This window comes from Choristoneura fumiferana, chromosome 16 (assembly GCF_025370935.1).
Source record: "Choristoneura fumiferana chromosome 16, NRCan_CFum_1, whole genome shotgun sequence".
NCBI lineage: Eukaryota > Metazoa > Arthropoda > Insecta > Lepidoptera > Tortricidae > Choristoneura > Choristoneura fumiferana.
In genome coordinates, this window is record NC_133487.1 from 19,155,962 (window position 1) to 19,177,174 (window position 21,213).

At 39.3% G+C, this 21,213-nt stretch overlaps 1 pseudogene; it reads left to right on the forward strand.

The window, feature by feature from the left end:
* The first annotated feature begins 7,961 nt into the window (after positions 1 to 7,961).
* The window catches only part of LOC141436635 (solute carrier family 22 member 3-like), a 36,003-nt pseudogene continuing 22,751 nt past the window's right edge, over positions 7,962 to 21,213 (forward strand).

The window sequence follows — 21,213 nt, forward strand, 5'->3', positions numbered from 1 at the left end:
TAGCGGTCGTGATCACGAGGTGACAGAAGTGTAGGGCATCACATCCATTTAATCCGTTTAATGGTTAATTAACTATATACCTGAAAATTGTGAAATTGTGAAAGAGTATGTTATTATGTGACGCCATAATGCCCACGACTAGGCCTGCCAAGAATTCATTTAATGCCATCCTACGGGAACTATGCAATTTTTCGGGATAAAAGATATCCTCTGTCCTTTCCAGGGTCTCAAACTTGCATCAACCAAAATTTATTGAAATCGGTCAATCAGATAGAGTAACAGACAAACAGATAGAGTTATTTTCGTGTTTTCGTGTTTCTTGTAACTACATACGGAACCCTCAGTGCACGACTTCGATTCACTTTGGACAGGCTTCACGCTTTTTCCTACCTCGATCGAGCCGCCCGCAATCGCCACACTCGAAGTGATGAAAATCAATTACCAGACAAATAAATACAGATTGAATGGCCCAAAAATTGCACATGTACAGGGGCCGACCGTACAATTACCAGCATCAATATTGATGCTGTTTGTCAGATATCTGACACAACAAAGCGTGCGTAAACATGGTGTCAGATATTTTTGCACGCTCCGCTGTGGCAGATATGAATGCAGGTGGCTGTACATTGCGATCTATTAGCAACTATTTAAACTAATAATATGCGCCCACGCCGTTACACAACCTAATTACACATTGTGTTGTTAAACCTACTCTCAATGTTTCGCAGCCGACCTTTGGTTTCGCAACCAATAGACAGCCGGGAGAGTGACGTGAACTTGAAGATTCGGTGATAATGACACACATTGTGTGGATTGGAGAGAGGCAGGTGCGGCCGGCGCCCCAGCTGCGCAGGGACACATTCCTTACTGACAGCCGTCACTGTCTATGGTGCCTTTAACGCTGCAACCATTAGCATGGCCAAATAGACAATCAGTGATTTTTGCCGCACCAGGTACCATGCTAAAAGGGGCCATCTTAGCTCAATTTGTGAATTGTTCTTAATTTTGTAAAGCAGAACCTGATCAGTTGCTTCCTAAAGCACTCGCTACTTAGACCAGTTGCTTCTTAGACCACTTACTACTCAGACCGGTTGCTTGTTAGAACATTAGGTACTTAGACCAGCTGCTTTTTAGACGATGTGATACTATACCAATTGAGGGTTCATGGTGGTCACTGAGCGCTTGGAGTTTATGGTGACCAAGTGAGTTCTTATAGCTAGTTTGCTAAGCACAGTTCTAAGGTTCTTTTGCAAACTTCTTTTGTAGGGTCTCAATTCTTTCAATACCTCTGTAAACAAAACTGTATAAAGATTTTTTAAGTTAGACTATTTTTAAATGGTTTTGTTACTTAACATAAAACCTAGTTGCGCCATTTGTCTTTGTCAATCAAAATTAAAAACACACACAAATATCACGCCTGCTTACCGCTTCGGAGCCACTTTTAGCAATTTTAGGTTTTAAGTAATAAAAAAAATTAGATACAGCTGTGCGACACTTTTTACCAAGGCCTGACGTCACGCGGAATTGAACTGGCTTGTAGTTAAAAGACAAAAGAAAAAAACAACATGTCACAATATTTTCTGATAATCTAACCGATACTGAACTAAACGGTAGATATATTTATTTGAGTTTTGTAACTAAGGGACCCCATACATCCCTGTATTATTATTGCTATTTTCATGTAATTTTGTCTTTAATTTTATGCTGTGTGTTTTAAGTATTATATTTGTAATTATTTTATTTGAAAAAATTACTTTCTAGCACGTAGGTATTCTTCTTGGCAATGATGGTTTTTCCGAAAGCGCTGGTAGTTTAAAAAAAATACGTGTAAGAGTGCCCATTGCGGCCTATTTACTGAATAAATGATTCAAGAGCGTAGTCAGCGGTATCGGCAATTTATGAAAGAATATTAGTTGTTCTTTTACAAATACACAATTTTACTCGCAAATGTGATGAAAAACATTGTATGTCGCACGGGCGGTATACTAAAATTACGAACATCGACTCATTAAAGCCCTCAGTCTTCGACTTCGGGCTTCTAATAGACTCTCGTTCGTAATTCCTTATTTACCGCCCTTAAGACACAACGTACTATGAATTTGAATTTTTTGAATTTGAAAAATTTTTGCTTATTGTCCTAATTGTGACGATTGCTTTTAGAGGTCACTTTGTCTACTGAAACTGAACAAAATTTAGTGAAATTTTGGATTGGGCCACTTTCGTTCTCAGCATGCGAAATCTTTGATACTTACTTTTACTAATAGAAGTCTAGTTACTTTTACTAACTTGTCAGAGCTCAGCGTTTAATCATTCTGTGGATCAGCACTCGCCTTACACGTGCTTCAAGCGGCGCACGCGCGCGTAAAAATACTAAATTAAATAGGCGTTTTATCTTTTATAGCAAAACTATTTTGTGGTACAGCGCAACGAAGCGTTTGATTTAAGCACGGGCAACATAAAATAAGAACATTGGGTGATTGATTCAGACTCTACTTTGCGGGGTTCGCTTTTATCTGACCACCATTAGTAAGCAATTGAAAATAACGGCACATAAAAAAATTGAATTGGCAACAAATATTTCGGCATAGCGAAAACCACTGATTACACTGGTAATCGTGTAAATCAGGGATTCCCAACCTTTATTTCGCCGAGCCTCAAATAATATCTTCATGCCCCCCTTAAGTTAAGTTCGAAACAGTTATTTTAGCTACGCTACCTAACCTACCCAGATTATTTGTTCGGAAGAGCAATAGTACCTATTACGCCCCCCCCCCGACATTTATCTACGCTCCCCTGGTCGGGAAGTCCTGGTGTAAATGGATGGATTTTAAATAAACATAAAGAGTTTTTTATTTTTTATTTTAATCAACTGGATGGCAATCGAGCAAGTGGGTCTCCTGATGGTATGAGATCACCACCGCCCATAAACATCTGCAACACCAGGGGTATTGCAGATGCGTTGCCAACCTAGAGGCCTAAGATGGGATACCTCATAAGTGCCAGTAATTCCACCGGCTGTCTTACTCTCCACGCCGAAACACAACAGTGCAAGCACTGCTGCTTCACGGCAGGATTAGCGAGCAAGATGGTAGTAGCAATCCGGGCGGACCTTGCACAAGATGTCTTCTGTATCGCAATTGGGAATGAAATACTTTATTTTTCTAAACTTAACTGCTGCTGCTTAATGAACACTTCGCTCTTATTATTTATTAATCGTATGGAATAAGTGTTCACTGCAAAACTGTGCATGAAATACAAATGAAAACTAAACATTAAAACTTAAATCTAGATTTCTTAAAAGATTCCTTCTTCGCTATTAGCTACTAAAACAATGAAGTTACAAAAATAATGATAAAATCAAGTCTTCATCGATAGATACTTACATATTTATAAGTATCAAAATCCATTAGAATGTTGCTATAATTTAATTTGATTTACATTGCTGCTTGTCGGTGTAATATTTATAGTTGCAAAAACAGGGTTTGCTTTTTTGCTTGTGACAAGTTACACTTGCAAGGCTCTATCAACGAAATAAAGCACTTTTACTGCTACCACACGTTTATGCAACATGTAAGTACAATAATTATTATATTATTTGATCATGCAAAATTTCCCTTCACTATCGCATAAATTTTAATACAAGGCGTCTCGAAATTCACCCAGAATTTTTGAGCAGGTGATTTGAATAATTCCACTGAACACCCCTGTTAATGTTATTCAAGATTTTTCAATTGTGGTCGAAACGTGTTTCCATACATTCAAAGTCAAAGTCAAAGTCAAAATATCTTTATTCAATTTAGGCTATAACAAGCACTTATGAATATCAAAAAAAAATCTACCACCGGTTCGGAAAAACCTCTGCTGAGAAGAATCCGGCAAGGAAACTCAACGAGGTATATATATTTTTTTAAATACATCACAAGTATTTAACACAACTTTATTTTTAACACAGTAGGTTCGCTATTTGAAGGGATCGCTAATGCGGATCGGAATTATTTCCAAATATCCCTGTCCATGATATAATCATTAACTTTATAATACGCCTTTGATATTAATGTCTTCTTGACAATTGATCGATATTTATACTGAATTGCGTCAAGCGCTGGACTAAATATTGAATAGAAAATTATTATGAAAACCCCGACAGCCCTAAAAAAACTTTAAATAGAAACTAAAAAGAAACGAACTAAAAGAATTTCCTTGCTCACCCGCGTCCTTATGATAGTTAAGCATATATGCGTGTTCATGCAGTTCCTCCAACTCCACACTGTAAGAACACACACAAATCACACAAACCCATCTATCACCACCACCACACCACACTGACGCGTTTCGAACTCAACCAGAGCTCATCTTCAGAGTAACACAACCGTACACCATGCTACCAGTAGTTGTTAGACTAACAAACCGGTGTACTGCCTTTTCGGCGAAATATGTTTCGCCAAATTTCACTTAGCAACCCATCTTTCGCCAAAGTTTTCATTTGGCAAACAATTCGTTGGCATAACTTTACTCCGCATTTTTCTTATTACGCAACAATTTTATATTGCAAATTTTTACTTCATCACACTTTTATGTGGCAAATAATTATGTAGCAAATGATTGGCTTAGGCGAATAACAAATTGTCAAATAACATTTGGCCAATTTTTATATTGCAAAGTTTTACTTTAAAATTTGTGCGAGCGAGCGAAGCGAGCGAGCAAGACGGCTCGGAGCAGAAGCGACTTGGATAGTTTAGGTTCAGAAGGCTAAGGCGGGAACGAAGCGGAGCGTAGCTCCCGCCTTAGCCTTCGATGTTAGGTTTTTTTTTATAGCAGCCAGGATAACTGCCACTAGGAAAGTAGGTTGTATGCCATTCAATATGTTGCTAAGTTAAGGTATGCCAATCAATACGTTTGACCAAACATAAACGACATCTTAAAAAAATCCCAGGTAATAATTTGCATAATAATAATTTATCAAATGATTAGTTGGGAAATGATATTAGTGCGAAACGTTGAGTTGGGAAATAACATTTTGCCTAAATAAAAATATGTGATAAATAGTTTGGGAGCTAATAATTTGCTAAATAATTTTCGCCGAATCATTAGTAAACCAACAAACCACAACAACCATTTCAATTTGTCACTATAACTCCCAAGTACCCACGTATATTTTTTCCCAAACAAAACAAAACTACCCACAAAATATTAATAAATTTTGATCGTCCTATAAAACTACCTTGATTTTTTATTTACTTACTATGTGTTTAATTTATTTTCTTTTAACTAGTTCATTGATATGGACCTCCGCAAAGTAACGCATGATTCAATAAATTATTTAAAAAGGAAACACAAGTCTAGTAGTCTAGAACTCTGTTAATTAACCTAATTTTTAACAGCCCATTTTAAATCGCCCCGACAGAGTAGTAGCTCGGTTGGTCAAATGTGGTCTTCATCATCAGTTCCACTTCACGAAATGATGATTTTCAAGAGCAAATGCACAAGTTACTACTAAAGATATCGAAATTACCATAGGTGTCTCTACAATATTTGAAGACTTCCCTCGATTTCCTTAGGATCCGATCATCAGATCCTGATTTGGTTTCCTAATTAAAAGCATTCCTAGACGAACGAAAAAAAATGTTTGTTCTCGGGTCTTGGGTGTTTAATATGTATTTAAGTATGTATCTATATCTATATAATTATATTCATCCGTTGCTTAGTACCCATAACACAAGCTTTGCTAAGCTTACTTTGGGGCTAGGTCAATGAGTGCTATCGCGTATGAATTCGCCACTAGAGGCGCTAGTGTAGCGTGAGGTCTCCGAAATGTCAAATCTCATAGTTTTTGGGTGAGCTACGCGGGTTTATTTATAATTAGAATAATTTTGTGAATATTTTGCAATATCTGAAATTAATTATGGCAAATATGCGTTCCGGGGCAATGAATGTCTGTTTTTTGAGACAGTTTTGTCTTTCAGAAACCTTTGTCCTCCCTTTTTTCCGAACAAAACGGGGACTATGCAACACTGTGGCATGCTCGATATTTTTATGGTACGGTTTTAAGGTGTATTAAATATGATTTTAATCTAAACTTTGTTTTCACGCCCGTAATAACAGACTTTGAAAGCCATACTTAAAAACCTCATGCAACAGTGCGCCATCTAGTGAGACAAAAAAACGATAGCCCTCATTGGTGTGAATTGTCCCGTGATATTTATTTATTTTTATTATTGTTTAGCGATGCCTCGCCTTATTTAATTCCACCTGAACAAACATAATTAGTTACATTACATTACAAGTTAATAATAGTTATTTGTGCAACAAGAGAGCAAAGTTGTTTTTTGTTGCGAGTGTTTATTTTGAATCCCGAGTAAGCGAAGGATTCTATAATTGAATCACGAGCGTCAGCGAGTGATTCTTGGTTAGAATCCTGAGAACAGCAAGGGATTTAAATACACGAGATGCAAAAAAACTTTGGTCTCGTGTGACACATACAATTTTTCACCTCAGCAGCGAGAACATAATTTAAATGTAACATAAGAATAAAACCACATATACCTACCTGTTTACAAAACAAACACATTTTTTTAAATAGAATCCGATTTTTAAGAAAAAAATATAATAATCACATTTAAAACCTTAAAAAAGTGTCCAGTAGATACAATACAAATCTCATACTCATAACATGCATTGTATTTTAGAACTTCGATCTTTTACTAATGTCACACTTATTTTTTAATTCTGCAAAAAGCCTTATCTTGGGGTCATTAAAAAGGTTGAACAATAAACGTATAATTTATTGTAAATGTTATTAAACCTTTAAATATGAATTTTATTAAGATTTACAAATTAAATTATATAATACATAAACATAAATAGATTTGTTAAAAATTAATTCAATTTAACAAACATTTATTCCAACTGTAGAGGCAGTATACGGGATTCTTTTATAAAAAAAAACAAGAGAAGCGGCTTTCGTGCAACGAGGTTGCATACTTTATTGAAAGATAGGGAAAATTTACATTTTGGAAATATTTCGTTGTCATGTAATTTATTAGGTACCTACTTATCGATATATTTTTTAATATTCAAAAATTTAATTTAAGATTGTAATCAACACATTTGATCTTATCTCTCGCTTTTTTCGTGTTAAAGTGAAATGACAGATCAAAGTAAAGTTCAAATCCTCTTTGGTTCAAATATTTGGAATTCAGTGAGTAGACCCAACACTGTACTCAGCATTTAAAAAAAATAATTAAAAAGTTACTTTGTCTCACGGAGTGAGCAAAATGCGATTTTGCTCACTGATTTCTCATAGCAAAACCTGCCTGTTTGAGGTTCTGAGGTGAAAAAATATGTTGAATAAAGAACAACTTATTATGAATTAGTTTTAAATTTTGACCTTGTAAATAAATAGTGTTACTTAGTATGAATTAAAACGGACAATTTTAGTGTAAAAAACATTAAATACAGCGGCTGTGAGTGCTTTATTGAAGTTGGCTTTTGCACAAAAAAATAAACCACGGTCTTAGAGACAATTATTATAATTATCGAAGGTTTTATAAAATAGCACTAATAAAATCGCAAATTAATAAGTAGTTAAACATTAAACAATATAGGGTCACGGGCGTTGCCCCTAGCAACTGACGGCCGTCATCTTGGCAGCCTAGCAATCAAAAATCGCTGAATGAAACACGTTCTTGTATGACGACTCCCTTTAATTTGTAACATTATTTTATTTTTAGTATTTGTTGTTGTCGCGGCTACTGTAATACATAATCTGTGAAAATTTCAAGTGCCTAGCTATTACGGCTCAAGAGATAGAGCCCTGTGGCAGACGGACAGACAGCGGAGTCTCAGTAATAGGGTTCCGTTGGCACCCTTTGGGTACGAAACCCTAAAAACTAATGCCCAAGTCACAAGGTTTAGTGGAAACAATTAAATCATTTTGCATCTGCAGCCGTAAGGCTAAAGAAATCGCATCATGCGCGTGAGTGGCCGCACACGCAGTAGCGCGGCGGCCGGCGTGCGCGCACATCCTCGCTCACGCACCCGCGCGCCCACACAATAACACCAACTTTACGTAAACTGGAGAAAGTAAACTTTGAATTGTTAAATACAAAGTTGCGGTGCTTATTTTTGTTTTTAAATACGGTCAAATTTCAAGACTGGACTATGAAAATATTGATCAAGATCCTTTGAAACGTTTAACCTGGAATTCGAAATAGTTGCGGGCACAGCAACGCAGCGGACTTGGTGTCCAAAGTCAGGGAGTTGAGGTGGTCTGACTTCTGTGGTGATGGCGGATAAGCCAGGGCAGACGGACGGCGCGGGCGCTGGCGTGGACTGCGACCAGCTGATGAAGGAGCTGGGGCAGTTCCGCCGCTTCCACCTGCTCAACTTCCTGCTGGCAGCGTTAGTGACTTACACCGCGGCGCACTACGCGATCAACTACGTGTTTCTCGCCGCCGACGTTTCCTACAGGTAGGAACCACGCCTTCGTCACATCAAGTTCTCATGTGAATTCGAATTCATGTTTATTTACATCAGTAGATAATTTTACCAGGTGGTAAAGTAAATGACATTAATATTAGAGTGTAGAATGTCAAGCTATCATGTTACTTTTAATTATTTTTAATACATAACTTTCCATCCATCCCAGTCTATATACGTCCCACTGCTGGGCACAGGCCTCCTCTCAGAACAAGAGGGCTTGTGCCATAGTTCCCACGCGGGCCCAGTGCGGATTGGGAACTTCACACGCACCATTGAATTGCTTCGCAGATTTGTGCAGGTTTCCTCACGATGTTTTCCTTCACCGCAAAGCTCGTGGTAAATATCAAATGTAATTCCGCACATGAATTTCGAAAAACTCAGAGGTGCGAGCCGGGGTTTGAACCCTCGACCCTCTGCTTGAGAGGCAATAGGTCAAACCACTAGGCCACCACGGCTTCTACATAACACAATACATAACTTTATTTTATTTTATTTCTTGTCAAAATAATTTTATGTTAATATTTAATGTCAATTCCCATAAACTATTATGTATCTAATACATATTATATAAAATGCTCGTGTCACAGTGTTTGTGACCAAGCTCATCCGAAACGGCTTGACCGATTTATATGATTTTTTTTGTGTATATTCGGTTGGTCTGAGAATAGGACGTAAACTATTCTTCATACTTTGCGCGGACGGAGTCGCGGGCAACAGCTAGTAAAATGATAAAATTGGATTTTCCCCTTTTTACATCGGAATAATATATAACGATACGGTTAATTATAGCTTGGATATTTATATTAATTTTAATATTTTTGTTTACAAATGATTTTCTGGCAAGTTTCTTGCGGCGCATTCTTCTTTTCTTTCCAAAAATGCTGACACAGTTAAGAAAAGTGACATGTGAATGAGCTCTTTTGCGGCCTACTGGTAGAATAGCGTTATATAATCTGACTTAATGTATTTATATAATGTAATTGTTATGTTGAGTAAATAAATAAACTAAACTAACTAAATTTATTTAAAGATTTCTTAATGAGGTTTTCTAATCTACATGTCTTGTAAATAATTAGTCGTTTGTTTCTAACCTGATTTCTTCCGGCTCTTTACTACAAGTAGGGACCGTTCCTTATCATCGCTACGTTCGGCTGGGTCTATTGGTGTAGTTATTATTTCCCTCTCATAGTTAGGTATTTATTTGTTTAAACTTTAGCTGACTGTATATCTAATTAACGAACCAGTAAGTTGCTTAGTGAAATTATGCCAAACGTTATTCTGCCAACCGACATCTGCAAATAGTTTTATCTGCGAAACGAAAATCGGCGCAATGAAAATCTGTGAATTGATCGGTCCCTGTTTCTGCGTCCTTATCCTGGTCTTGAGATGCTTTATTGATGCACTTCAAACATGCAGCCGAGGTGAGCGCGGTATCATTGGGTCGTTCTCTGAGCAATGTACATACCTACCTTGTATCGTATAACCTTTGGTGGTATAATTTTGAAGATTACCTATGCGTTTTTTACGAACATTTGTAATTTAAATATTTATTAGAACACAAATAGTCATAAATAGCACATGGAGAAAAAAATAATTAAAATTGTGTTAAATCATGCATTGCCAAAACAATGTTCGTATTGTAGGTAAGTAATTAAAGTATGATGGACCGTTAACGTTACTAAAATACCTATGATAATATCAAATATTACAATAAAAGGTAGGTACATACCACAAGGCACAATTGGGATACTGCCAAAAAAGTAGTAGATCACGATAAGTTAAAGTGGGCTTTGTCCACCTTTCGCCCTTATAAAACACCAGGACCAGATGGTGTTTATCCAGTTCTACTACAAGAAGGAGCTAATGTACTTATACCACATCTTAGTAGATTGTACAGAGCATGCCTAGCCTTCGGACACGTACCGCGTGTGTGGAGACAAGTTAAGGTAATCTACCTTCCAAAACCTGGTAAGGCAGATTATAATGATGCCAAATCATATAGGCCAATAAGCCTGTCATCATTCTTCCTGAAAACATTGGAAAAATTGGTTGACAGATACATAAGGGACGGACCGCTAAAACGGCATCCACTGCATAAAATGCAATGCGCCTACCAACCGGGGAAGTCGACAGAATCAGCGATACACCTGGTAGTAAGCAAAGCGGAACAGGCAATAGAGAATAAAGAGCTCTGCCTGGCTGCGTTTCTGGACGTGGAAGGAGCATTTGATCGTACAACGTATCATGCCATCAAAACTGCTGCGGATAGACATGGCATTGAACCCACTATCTGCAGATGGATGGAAAGAATGCTCAACAGCAGACTGATAACTTCAACCTTGCTAGGAGAAGAATTATCAGCCACAGCCACAAAAGGATGCCCTCAAGGAGGGGTTTTATCGCCCACGCTATGGAGCTTGGTGATAAACTCGCTACTAGAGGATCTCAACACAGGCCCAGTACAAACAGTGGGTTATGCAGATGACCTAGTAATACTTGTCAATGGGAAATTCCCAAACACAGTATCGGGAATCATGAACGTAGCTCTAAACAAAGTAGAGAGGTGGTGCAAAGAATATCACCTCTCCATAAATCCGAGCAAAACGGTGGTAATACCATTTACCAGAAAAAGGGACCTAAAAAGCATACAGACTTTAAGAATGTATGACAGGGAACTAAGACTTTCCAATGAAGTAAAATATCTTGGAATAATCCTTGATAAAGGACTTAACTGGAAAAAACAGGTGGAATACACAGTGACCAAAGCGACGAGAGAGTTTTGGCATGTGTAGATCCGCATATGGAAAAACATGGGGACTGAACCCAAAAGTACTGAGATGGATCTACACCATAATGGTGAGACCCATCATACTGTATGGGTGCCTCGCCTGGTGGCCTAGGGCACAACTAAGCACATGTAGGAATCTACTGGCAAAAATCCAGAGAATGGCCTGCATGGCTATCACAGGGGCGTTCAAAACAACGCCGACAGCAGCAATGGAAGTCTTACTGGACTTACCACCACTGCATATTGCTATAGAATCCGAAGCGCGGAAGTCGTTGCACAGAATGAAAATGTACGGCCTGTGGAACGATTCCGCTCCAAGGACAAAGCACACTAAAATGGAACAAAACGAATACCTTGATAGTATAATGGCGATGGGTTGCGACAAAATGCAACCAAAGTACATATTCCGAAGGAACTTCAAGGTTCATGTTCCCACAAGGGCTGAATGGGCAGAAGGACTGACACTGCCGGAAGGCAGTGTAAATTCATGGTACACGGATGGATCTAAAATGAAATCCGGTACAGGAGCCGGCATTCATGCCAAGGACTTTAACAGTAGCGTAAGCATGGGAAATTATGCAACTGTCTTTCAAGCAGAGACGTATGCAATTATCGCCTGTGCACAGGAGAATATAGATAGGAAGGTAAGGGAAAAAACCATCTATATACTCAGTGACAGTCAAGCAGCCCTAAAGGCGCTCACATCGCCAAAGGTTGACTCAAGACTGATCTATAATGGAGTACAAGCACTAAACAAGCTTGGCAGACGCAATAGAGTGAGACTGGTTTGGATCCCAGGACACAAAGGCTTCATCGGAAATGAAAAAGCAGATGAGCTAGCAAGGGAAGGGTCAATGAACAAAAACATAGGCCCGAGCCGTATGTGGGACTCTCACAGGGAACCATGAAGAATGCCATAAACGACCACACCAAACTTAAACACCAACAAGAGTGGAAAACACTGGAAGGTCTAAAGCATTCAAAACGATTCATCGAAAATGTCAGCACAAGCTGGACTAAAAAACTCTGGACACTCAGTAGGAAACAACTCCGACATATCGTCGGGCATTCACAGGTCACTTCAATACTAAACACATACTAGTAAAGATGGGACTACAGGACAATGAAGTCTGTAGAATATGTGGCGAGGAAGACGAAACAATGGAACACATTATGTGTGAATGTGACGCCCTCGCCAGATCAAGAATGAGACTCTTTGGCGACGGATACCCCGCACCAGGAGACTTTAAGGCACTACCGCTACGTCAAATCATCCAATTTATGGACGAGGTGATAAAGGCAATAGAGTAAGTGCGAAGGAGGGGTAATTACACAAAAGATCCCTACGGGTCGAAGTGTATCCGCAAGGACCCCTAACGATAAGATAAGATAAGATAAGATAGGTACATACGTAGCGAAAAGTAGTTTTTGAGACATATTTTAAGTACCACATCTATCGAGATAATTAATGTTTAATATTCATTTTGTCAACGCAATCATCCAAAGAAGCATCAAAATTACAAAAGTAGAATCATCATCATCATTCCAGCCTAAATACCTCCTACTGCCGGTCACAATCCAACTCCAAGAATGAAAGGACCTGGGTCGCACACGCGCGGGCCCATTGCGGACTGGGAACTTCAACAACACCATTGAATTGTTTCGTCGGTTGTGCAGGTTTCCGCACGATCTTTTTTCATCGTAAAGCTTATTTCTTATTTAATTTATATAGAGGTAAGACAAGGGACAAGGTCTATCAACTTTTAAGTTGTTGGATTTTTTGTTAAAAGATTTTTAAGTAACACAAAGTGTGAATTACGTAATGTTAATGTAAGATTATCTTCAAATTCACTTTTTATAGCAACTTGAATTTAAGCTCTCAAAAAAACGTACGACTCACGGAAGAGTGCCCATGTATTTCCATATCGATCAAAGACTGGCGAAGTGATGAACCAAGCTCCTTAACCTACATTTGTAGGAACAAGATTGCATTGGAAAACTGACGATACCTTCAATATTAATGCACGAGCTTTTTTCCTGCAAAATCAACAAGGACTTGCTTGATCGCATATGCATTGCACAAACCGTAGCGGTCGTGCGCGTGTGGTAGCGGATATGCCATGTAGATAAAACCGTTGTATTACATTAAATAAAATAGTAGTTGTAGAGTTGTAGAGACTTTATTAAAGAAAACACAAGATGTCTTCAATCTCTTTGGTAATATTTTAGCAGATATGAGGTATTTTGGTATCGAGATGAGGTTTCTTTAAGCATTAAACTAACCCCATTAAGTATAAGTACATAAACACTTGCAACTATAGCTAATGCCGCGTATCTGACTCGAGGACATCAGGAGAGCGTTAATATAAATACCTGTGTGTTTATTATATACCAGCCGCGTAATCTCAAAGCTACTTTTGTAGGTTACGCGGCATTGCAGTATCACCGAAGGTTTGCATTTGCCAAACCGTACAATTAAAAGATGAAGCCAATTTGTCGTAGCTTTATTGATATGATATTTTATTTAGGGGCTGTTTCACCATCCATTGATTAGTGTTAACTGCGGTTAGGTGTGATGCCGTCTGTATTTGTTTTGTTCGAATAGACCGGAGACGGCATTACATTTAATCGTCGGTTAACGCTAATGAATGGATGGTGGAATAGCCTCTTAGTATGTAACTTTATTTCGTGCTCAAAAGGGTTGTTGTTTACAGTTCGTAATCTGACAGGTCGTTGCCCCTGCGCTGCGCTGGAGTTCACAAACTGCACTTAACGGCTACTCTCGTTTTCTGGCGTCACCATGCTAATAGCCTATGTCGAAAGTTGTCCTCTCTTGTTTCGCGTTGTTTGGCTGGGCCATCGCATTCCATTGAAGAATTAGCCAATAGAATGGAAATATCATACAATTTATTTGCAAGAAAAGATGCCAAGCACTCTGATTGGCCGGCTCAGGTTGCTAGTAGAATGACTAAATCGCAAAATTTGCCACATGGCTTATAGTCCACATCGCAAAGTGACCGACTGACCGTGTTGCAAAATGTCATCTATCTGAAATGCATGTGTATAAAACTGTCGTGTTTTTGATAAAAAAAGGAAACATAATCATGTCATAAGTCAACGGGCTTAAAATTAAAACCGGCCAAGAGCGTGTCGGACACGCTCAAAATAGGGTTCCGTAGCCATTACGAAAAAAATAATTAATATTTTTCTAAGGATTTCGTATTTTATACGGAATCTTCCAGTTTTAGGTATATTTTATACCTTATTCTGCTATTTACTCTTAAACAACTAATAATTCTCAAGCAAACTTAGCCGTTATAGTTTTCCTTGAAAGTTTGATATACTTACTACCATCCTGATTTTTTTTTTAAATTTCCACCCACCTGTTTAGATTTCACAGGGGAGGGGGGAAGCTCGATTTTAATGAAATTTTGCACTTTAAAGTTGAATATTTTGCAAACAAATCACTGAATCGAAAAATCGTCTTAGCAAACCCCTAATTTTAAAAGACCTATCCAACGATACCCCACACTATATGGTTGGATGAGAAAAAAAAACACCCCCGTACGTATGGGAGGTATCTACCCAAAAAAATTTTTTTTTTATTTTTTATTGTACCATTTTGTCGGCATAGTTTGCATATAATATATCCGTGCAAAATTACAGCTTTCTATCATTGATAGTCCCTGAGCAAAGCTGCGGACGGACGGACAGACAGACAGACAGACATGGCGAAACTATAAGGGTTCCGTTTTTGCCATTTTGGCTCCAGAACCCTAAAAACTAATTGTGCCAGTATGGCCGGTGAAATTACTGGCACTTGAGATATCCCATCTTAGGCCTCTAGGTTGCCAACGCATTTATTTTGCAATTCCCCTGGTGTTGCAGTGTCTATGGGCGGTGGTGATCTCTTACCATCAGGAGACCCACTTGCTCGTTTGCCATCCAGTCGAATAAAAAAAAAAAAAATGGCGCAAGCGGCGCAAGTAACTACCACTAATGTTGTGAAAAATCAGATTCAGATGCTAATTATCATCACCAGTCTGTTGGTAAATTCCTCTATGTCGTATGCACACATTCACACACATTTCCGTACACATTTCTCAATATTTTCTTAAGGCTCAAGATGTATTATTATCTGTTGTTAACTTAATGAGCAAATAATAAAACTTGCCAAGAGCGTGTCGGACACGCCCGAAATAGGGTTCCGCAGCCATTACGAAAAAATTAAGTAATATTTTTCTAAGGATTTCGTATTTTGTACGAAATATTCCAAGTTGTGGCGTCACGGGACCACGTAAAGAAAAGTTTTCGAAGCAAATGGACTGTATGAGGAGAAACTGGTTGTTTAGAATGACCTAAAAAACTGGACACAGAAAGATGGGCTTTCGGTTAATACTGCCTTTATCATTCCAGATTAATTACAAAAGACTCACCATGCCTTTCCTCTACGATAGCGAACCCGTCGAAAGTTTTCAGCAGTCCAGGCTTAGGTCAAATCTAAATGTCTTAAAAAAGTCACACGTACGCACGGATTACACAAAATAATATTCTTTAACACAGCACAACTAAAATGTTCTCTTGATGTAGTAGGTTTTAATTAATTAATAAAATATTGAAATAAAATGTGCCTTCTTCTGGCGAGTTCAAATTGACACTAGTTGCGCGCGCAGACCATAGCCAATACCTTCGTAGGCTGCGTTTCGTTTCAGTCAGACTTAGCGCAGCGCTTTTGCAAATTAAAACTAGAATAAAAAAGGCGATATATCGAACACCCCCCACCGAAAGCACCATGGAGCTTTCCCACTAAAATAAGAGGGGTTCATTAAATGAATGAAGATATGAATAAAAGAAAAAAAGGTTTTCCACCTCTGATAACTAAATAAATTAACGTAATTACTGAAGTACCTATCAGTTAGCATATGGCAGAAAACTAAGTTTATTTACAGGTCTTTGGAACAGCCTTCCTTTGGACCGAAGAGTTACCTTTCGGATAACTCCATCCAAGCCAGGATGAACAATTTCAATTTTGGCAAGAGGCCAATGATATGAATTGACTTGATCATCTTTGACAAGAACTATGTCACCAATTTTTAGATTAGGTGGAGATGTGAACCACTTTGGTCTTTGTTGCAAAGTATTTAAATAGTCTTGGCTCCACTTTTTCCAAAACAGTTGAGAACAGTTTTGTAAATATTGCCAACGTGACAAATGACTAACTGGGACGTCCGCGAGACTATATTCTGGTACAGCAGTCAGACTCTTGCCTATCAGAAAATGCCCGGCAGTTAGCACGTTAAACTCGCTAGGGTTGTCACTAGCTGGTAGTGCGTATAATGGACGTGAATTCATTATAGCCTCAATTTTGCAAAAAACTGTCGAAAGCTCTTCAAACGTGAGAGCTTTTTCACCTACAGCGCGCACTAAATGATATTTTGCGGACTTAATTCCTGCTTCCCATAGACCTCCCATGTTTGCAGCTGTAGGAAAGTTAAATTTCCAGTCAATTTGACGCTGCGCACAACCGCTCAAGATATCATCTTGATTGCGCTTATTAGAAATAAAGTTTTGAACTTCAACAAGATGCTTACTAGCTTTGACGAAATTCGTACCGCAGTCCGAATAGATACACGCACACAACCCGCGCCGCGATACAAATCTGTCTAATGTAGCCAAGAAGCAGTCGGCGGATAATGATGAGAGAACCTCCAGATGAACGGCTTTAGTTGAAAAACATACGAAAAGCGCTAAGTATGCCTTCTCTATCTTCGCATTGCGTCGCAAACTCTCTTTAATGTAGAATGGACCGCCCAAGTCTACTCCTACATGCTCAAAGACTTTATTCGGTTGCAATCGAGACGCCGGTAGATCTCCCATTTTAGGCTGAAGCGTTGTTGGTTTGCATTTAAAACAAGTCTTACATTTTGAAAGAATTGACCGAATTATGCTACGAGCAGATAAAATCCAGTACCTTTGCGAAATAATACTTTGTAAGGTTCGCGGCCCGACATGTAAATATTTGACATGAAAATACTCTATAAGTAGATTAACAAACCTACAACGCTTTGGAAGCAACAACGGATGCTTCGCATTATATGGTAAATCTGAGTGAGGAATTCTACCCCCCACCCTTAGGAATCCACGGGAATCACAGAAAGGTGCAAGCTTCCTTAACGAAGGAATATACGTTTTGCCCTTTGATAGATCAATAATTTCTTGATTAAAGTAAGCACTTTGTATTACTTTAATCAAGCAATCATGCGCTTGATTTAAATCGTTGGTGGTAAGAACGTCCTGATTTTCAATAGGTGCCTCTTTGCGAAACCTACGGAATAATTTCAAAATTCGAGCTACCGTTCTTTGCAATTTTGAATACGAAGAAAACTGATTGCAAACTCTTTCAAAAAATTCCACCTTACTCTCTTCGACATTTTGTTGACTTAATAAATTAAATGAGTTGCAATTAGCTTTCATTTCCGGAATTTCTGATTCGTTCTTATTGAAATGACACGAAATAGGCCAATTTTTCCTATTTTCGTACATCCAAGCAGGACCTTCAAACCACTGCGAACTACACACTATGAACTGCGCGGGAGAAACGCCACGTGAACTAATGTCTGCCATGTTATTTTCGCTATTAACATGACGCCAGACGTGAGGTGGAAGCACCTCTATAATTTGAGTAACACGGTTACACACAAAAGTTTTGAGTTTATACGCGTCAGTTTGGATCCAAGACAGAACTATCGACGAGTCAGTTAAAGCGGTAATGCGAGTGACGTTAACACGCGATAGTGATCCTACGATATACTTCATTAGTTTGCTAAGGAGTGCTGCCGCCATGAGCTCGAGCCTGGGAATAGTCACCGGCTTCACTGGAGCTACCTTGGATTTAGCTATAAGCAGCCTACACTTGACTTGACGCTCACGTCGTGAAATAACGTAAATCGACGCGGCGTAACCTCGTGATGATGCGTCACAGCACCCTACTAACTCGCATTCAGTTACCCCTGGAAGCAGGACATGGCGCTCAATTTGTAATTCTGACAATCTAGGCAGCTCAGAAATAAATTCTAGCCATTGCTGACAAACATCGCTAGGTAGCTGCTCATCCCAACCGATGCCTAACTTCCAGAGATCCTGCATTATGCATTTCGCGACGAAAGTGCATGGAGATATAAAACCCACGGGGTCATATATCGAAGCTAATATTTTTAAAACAGATCTCTTGGTCATAACTGAGTCTTGCTTATTTACGGAAAAACTAAATGCATCAACTAATGGCGCCCACTTCAGACCTAGAAGCTTTAAAGAGGCGTCATTTTTGTCCTTTTCGAAAGAAATGCTAGTTTCGCGATGTTCTACAGGTAAGCGCTCGAGTAGCTCCTTGCTATTACTGGACCATTTTTTAAGAATAAGTCCCGCTGATTGAAATATATTTACCAACTCGTCTTGTAGTGCGCATGCTTGTGAGAACGTCTCACACGACCACAAGGCGTCGTCCATGTAGATGCCTTGCCTTATGACGGCAGCAGCAGAAGGGAAACGTTCACCTTCGTCGCTAGCTAACTGCAGCAAAGTCCGTATAGCAAGAAACGGCGAGCTACTTACACCATAAGTTATCGTTTTTAGTTCGTAAATCTTAATGGGTTCGTCAACGGACGATCTATACAATATATGTTGATATTTCCTATCATTTTTGCGTATTAAAATCGCGCGGTACATTTTACAAATATCACTAGCAAAGCAGTATTCAAATAATCGAAAGTTGGTTAATATGGACCCTATATCACGGTATAGGTTAGGCCCAGATAACTGAGTGTCATTGAGAGAGACGTTGGTACTTGTTTTCGCACTAGCATCGAAGACTACGCGTAAAGGTGTTGTCGTACTGCTCGGTCTGAGTATACTGTGATGCGGAATTAAATATCTACTAGGCTCACTTCCAGTATACAACTCCATGTGATCCAGCTTCTCATATTCTAGCATGAAATCATTGTACGCCTGTTGTAATACTGGTGAGCGTGCGAGTTTTCGTTCCGTCGCTAGAAGCCTGCGTTCAGCGGCAGCGCGCGAATCCCCGAGCGGCGGGGTGTCAGGCACAAATGGTAGAGGAACGACGTATCTACCGCTCTCGTCGCGGCTATGCTCGTTCGCGTAAATATCCTCTGCCAGCTGATCCAGCGGACTAAGTACAGGTTTGCACGGCAATTCCTCTACTTCCCAAAAATCACGCAACGTTTTGTCCAGACTTTTCTCTTCACAGACCGATAAGTGGAAATTTTGTGAGGTTAATTGAGAATCATAGTACAGTTTTCCACTTACTACGTAACCAAATACTGTCTCAATAACATTCGGTATATTTGACTTAATGTTGACCGGCTTGTCTTTAATTAATTCTGACACTACATCGTTGCCTAATAAAATATCAACCGCTGACTTTTCGTAGAACAATGGGTCAGCTAAGTCGAAACGCTTATACTCTTCCACAACCTCGTACGGAAACGAAATATTCGGCATTTCCGACGAAACTTTGGCTACCACTACCATATCTACCGCAAAACTCGGAACGTCCGATTTACACGGTTTTATGTCGCAAGTAATAATACCATAGTTTTTAACTACTTCGCCGCCTAGTCCAGACACGGTAAACGGACATTTGTTGCGACGCAGGCCCAAACGTTGAGCACAATCTAACGTAATGAACGAGCTTTGAGCACCCGAATCTAGAACTGCACGGCAATTCTGCGGTTGACCCGCGATATCAGCAATGTGTATGCGAGTAGTACCTAACACAACACCATAGTTTGCGTCTTCATTCACGGAATGAAGCGATTCTTTTAACGCGACGTCAGTATCCGCATCGACACTCACGGAGTGTGACGGATTTATCCCGGCTACGCATACGTTAGAGCGAGATGGCTGCGACGTCAGCACGGCTGACGACGCGCCTGCGTCAAAAAGGGGCAGCTGCGGCGTCAGCACGGCTGACGGCGCACCCGCGTCGCGATGAAGCAAATAATGGTGAGGCGAAGAACATACTCCACAAGTCATGTAGCTTCTGCACTCAGAAGAATCATGACTAGATTTTAAGCAATTCGTGCATAATTTTAAGGCGTTGACACGGTCAATCCTATCCTGAACTAACAGTTTACGAAACTGTTCGCACCGGTAAATCATATGATTTAAATTACAATGCACGCATATCGACTTTTTATAGTTATGAGTGTCGTTTCGAGTTGTAGTCAAGCCAAGTTTAGGCGGAACCTGGGGAGATCGTGAATTTTTATAATACATGTTATTCGATTGAGTAGGCTTACTCGGTTGCGGTGTACTGTATTTGTTTGGAATAAAAACAGATTTTGTTTTGTTTTGAGTTGACGAAGAAGCGGTGCAGGAGCTAGTACTCGGGAAAGTATGTTCGAGTACTTTAATTTGTTTATTCACGAAATCAATTAGTTCTTTGAAAGTCGGCAACTCGTTTTGATCCCGGCTTTCTTCGAATAACTTTCGCGTGTGGCTATCGAGCCCGCGTAAGGCAATATGGCAGAATAGGTAGTCATCTAAATCTCGAATTTTCAATGCTTTAATAGCTTTCAATGAATGGTCAAAAGTTTCAATAAACGAAGTCAAATTCGCGACACTATCTTTTGTCAGCGGGGTAAACCCAGCATTCGGTCTAAATATCTCCCGGTCAATGCCCTTTGATCATGATACTTGTCTAATAAACTTTGCCACACTACGGCATAATTATTAGCAGTGATCGGAAGATTTTTTACCATATTTAGTGCGGAACCCTTCACACATGACAACAGATAGTGAAATTTGTCGATGTCATCGAAGCTACGATTATGTACTAAAGACACGAAAGTATCGTAAAACGTCGTCCAATTTTCAATCTGACCATCGAATTCGATCAAAGTAAGCTTAGGCAATGACGGCCT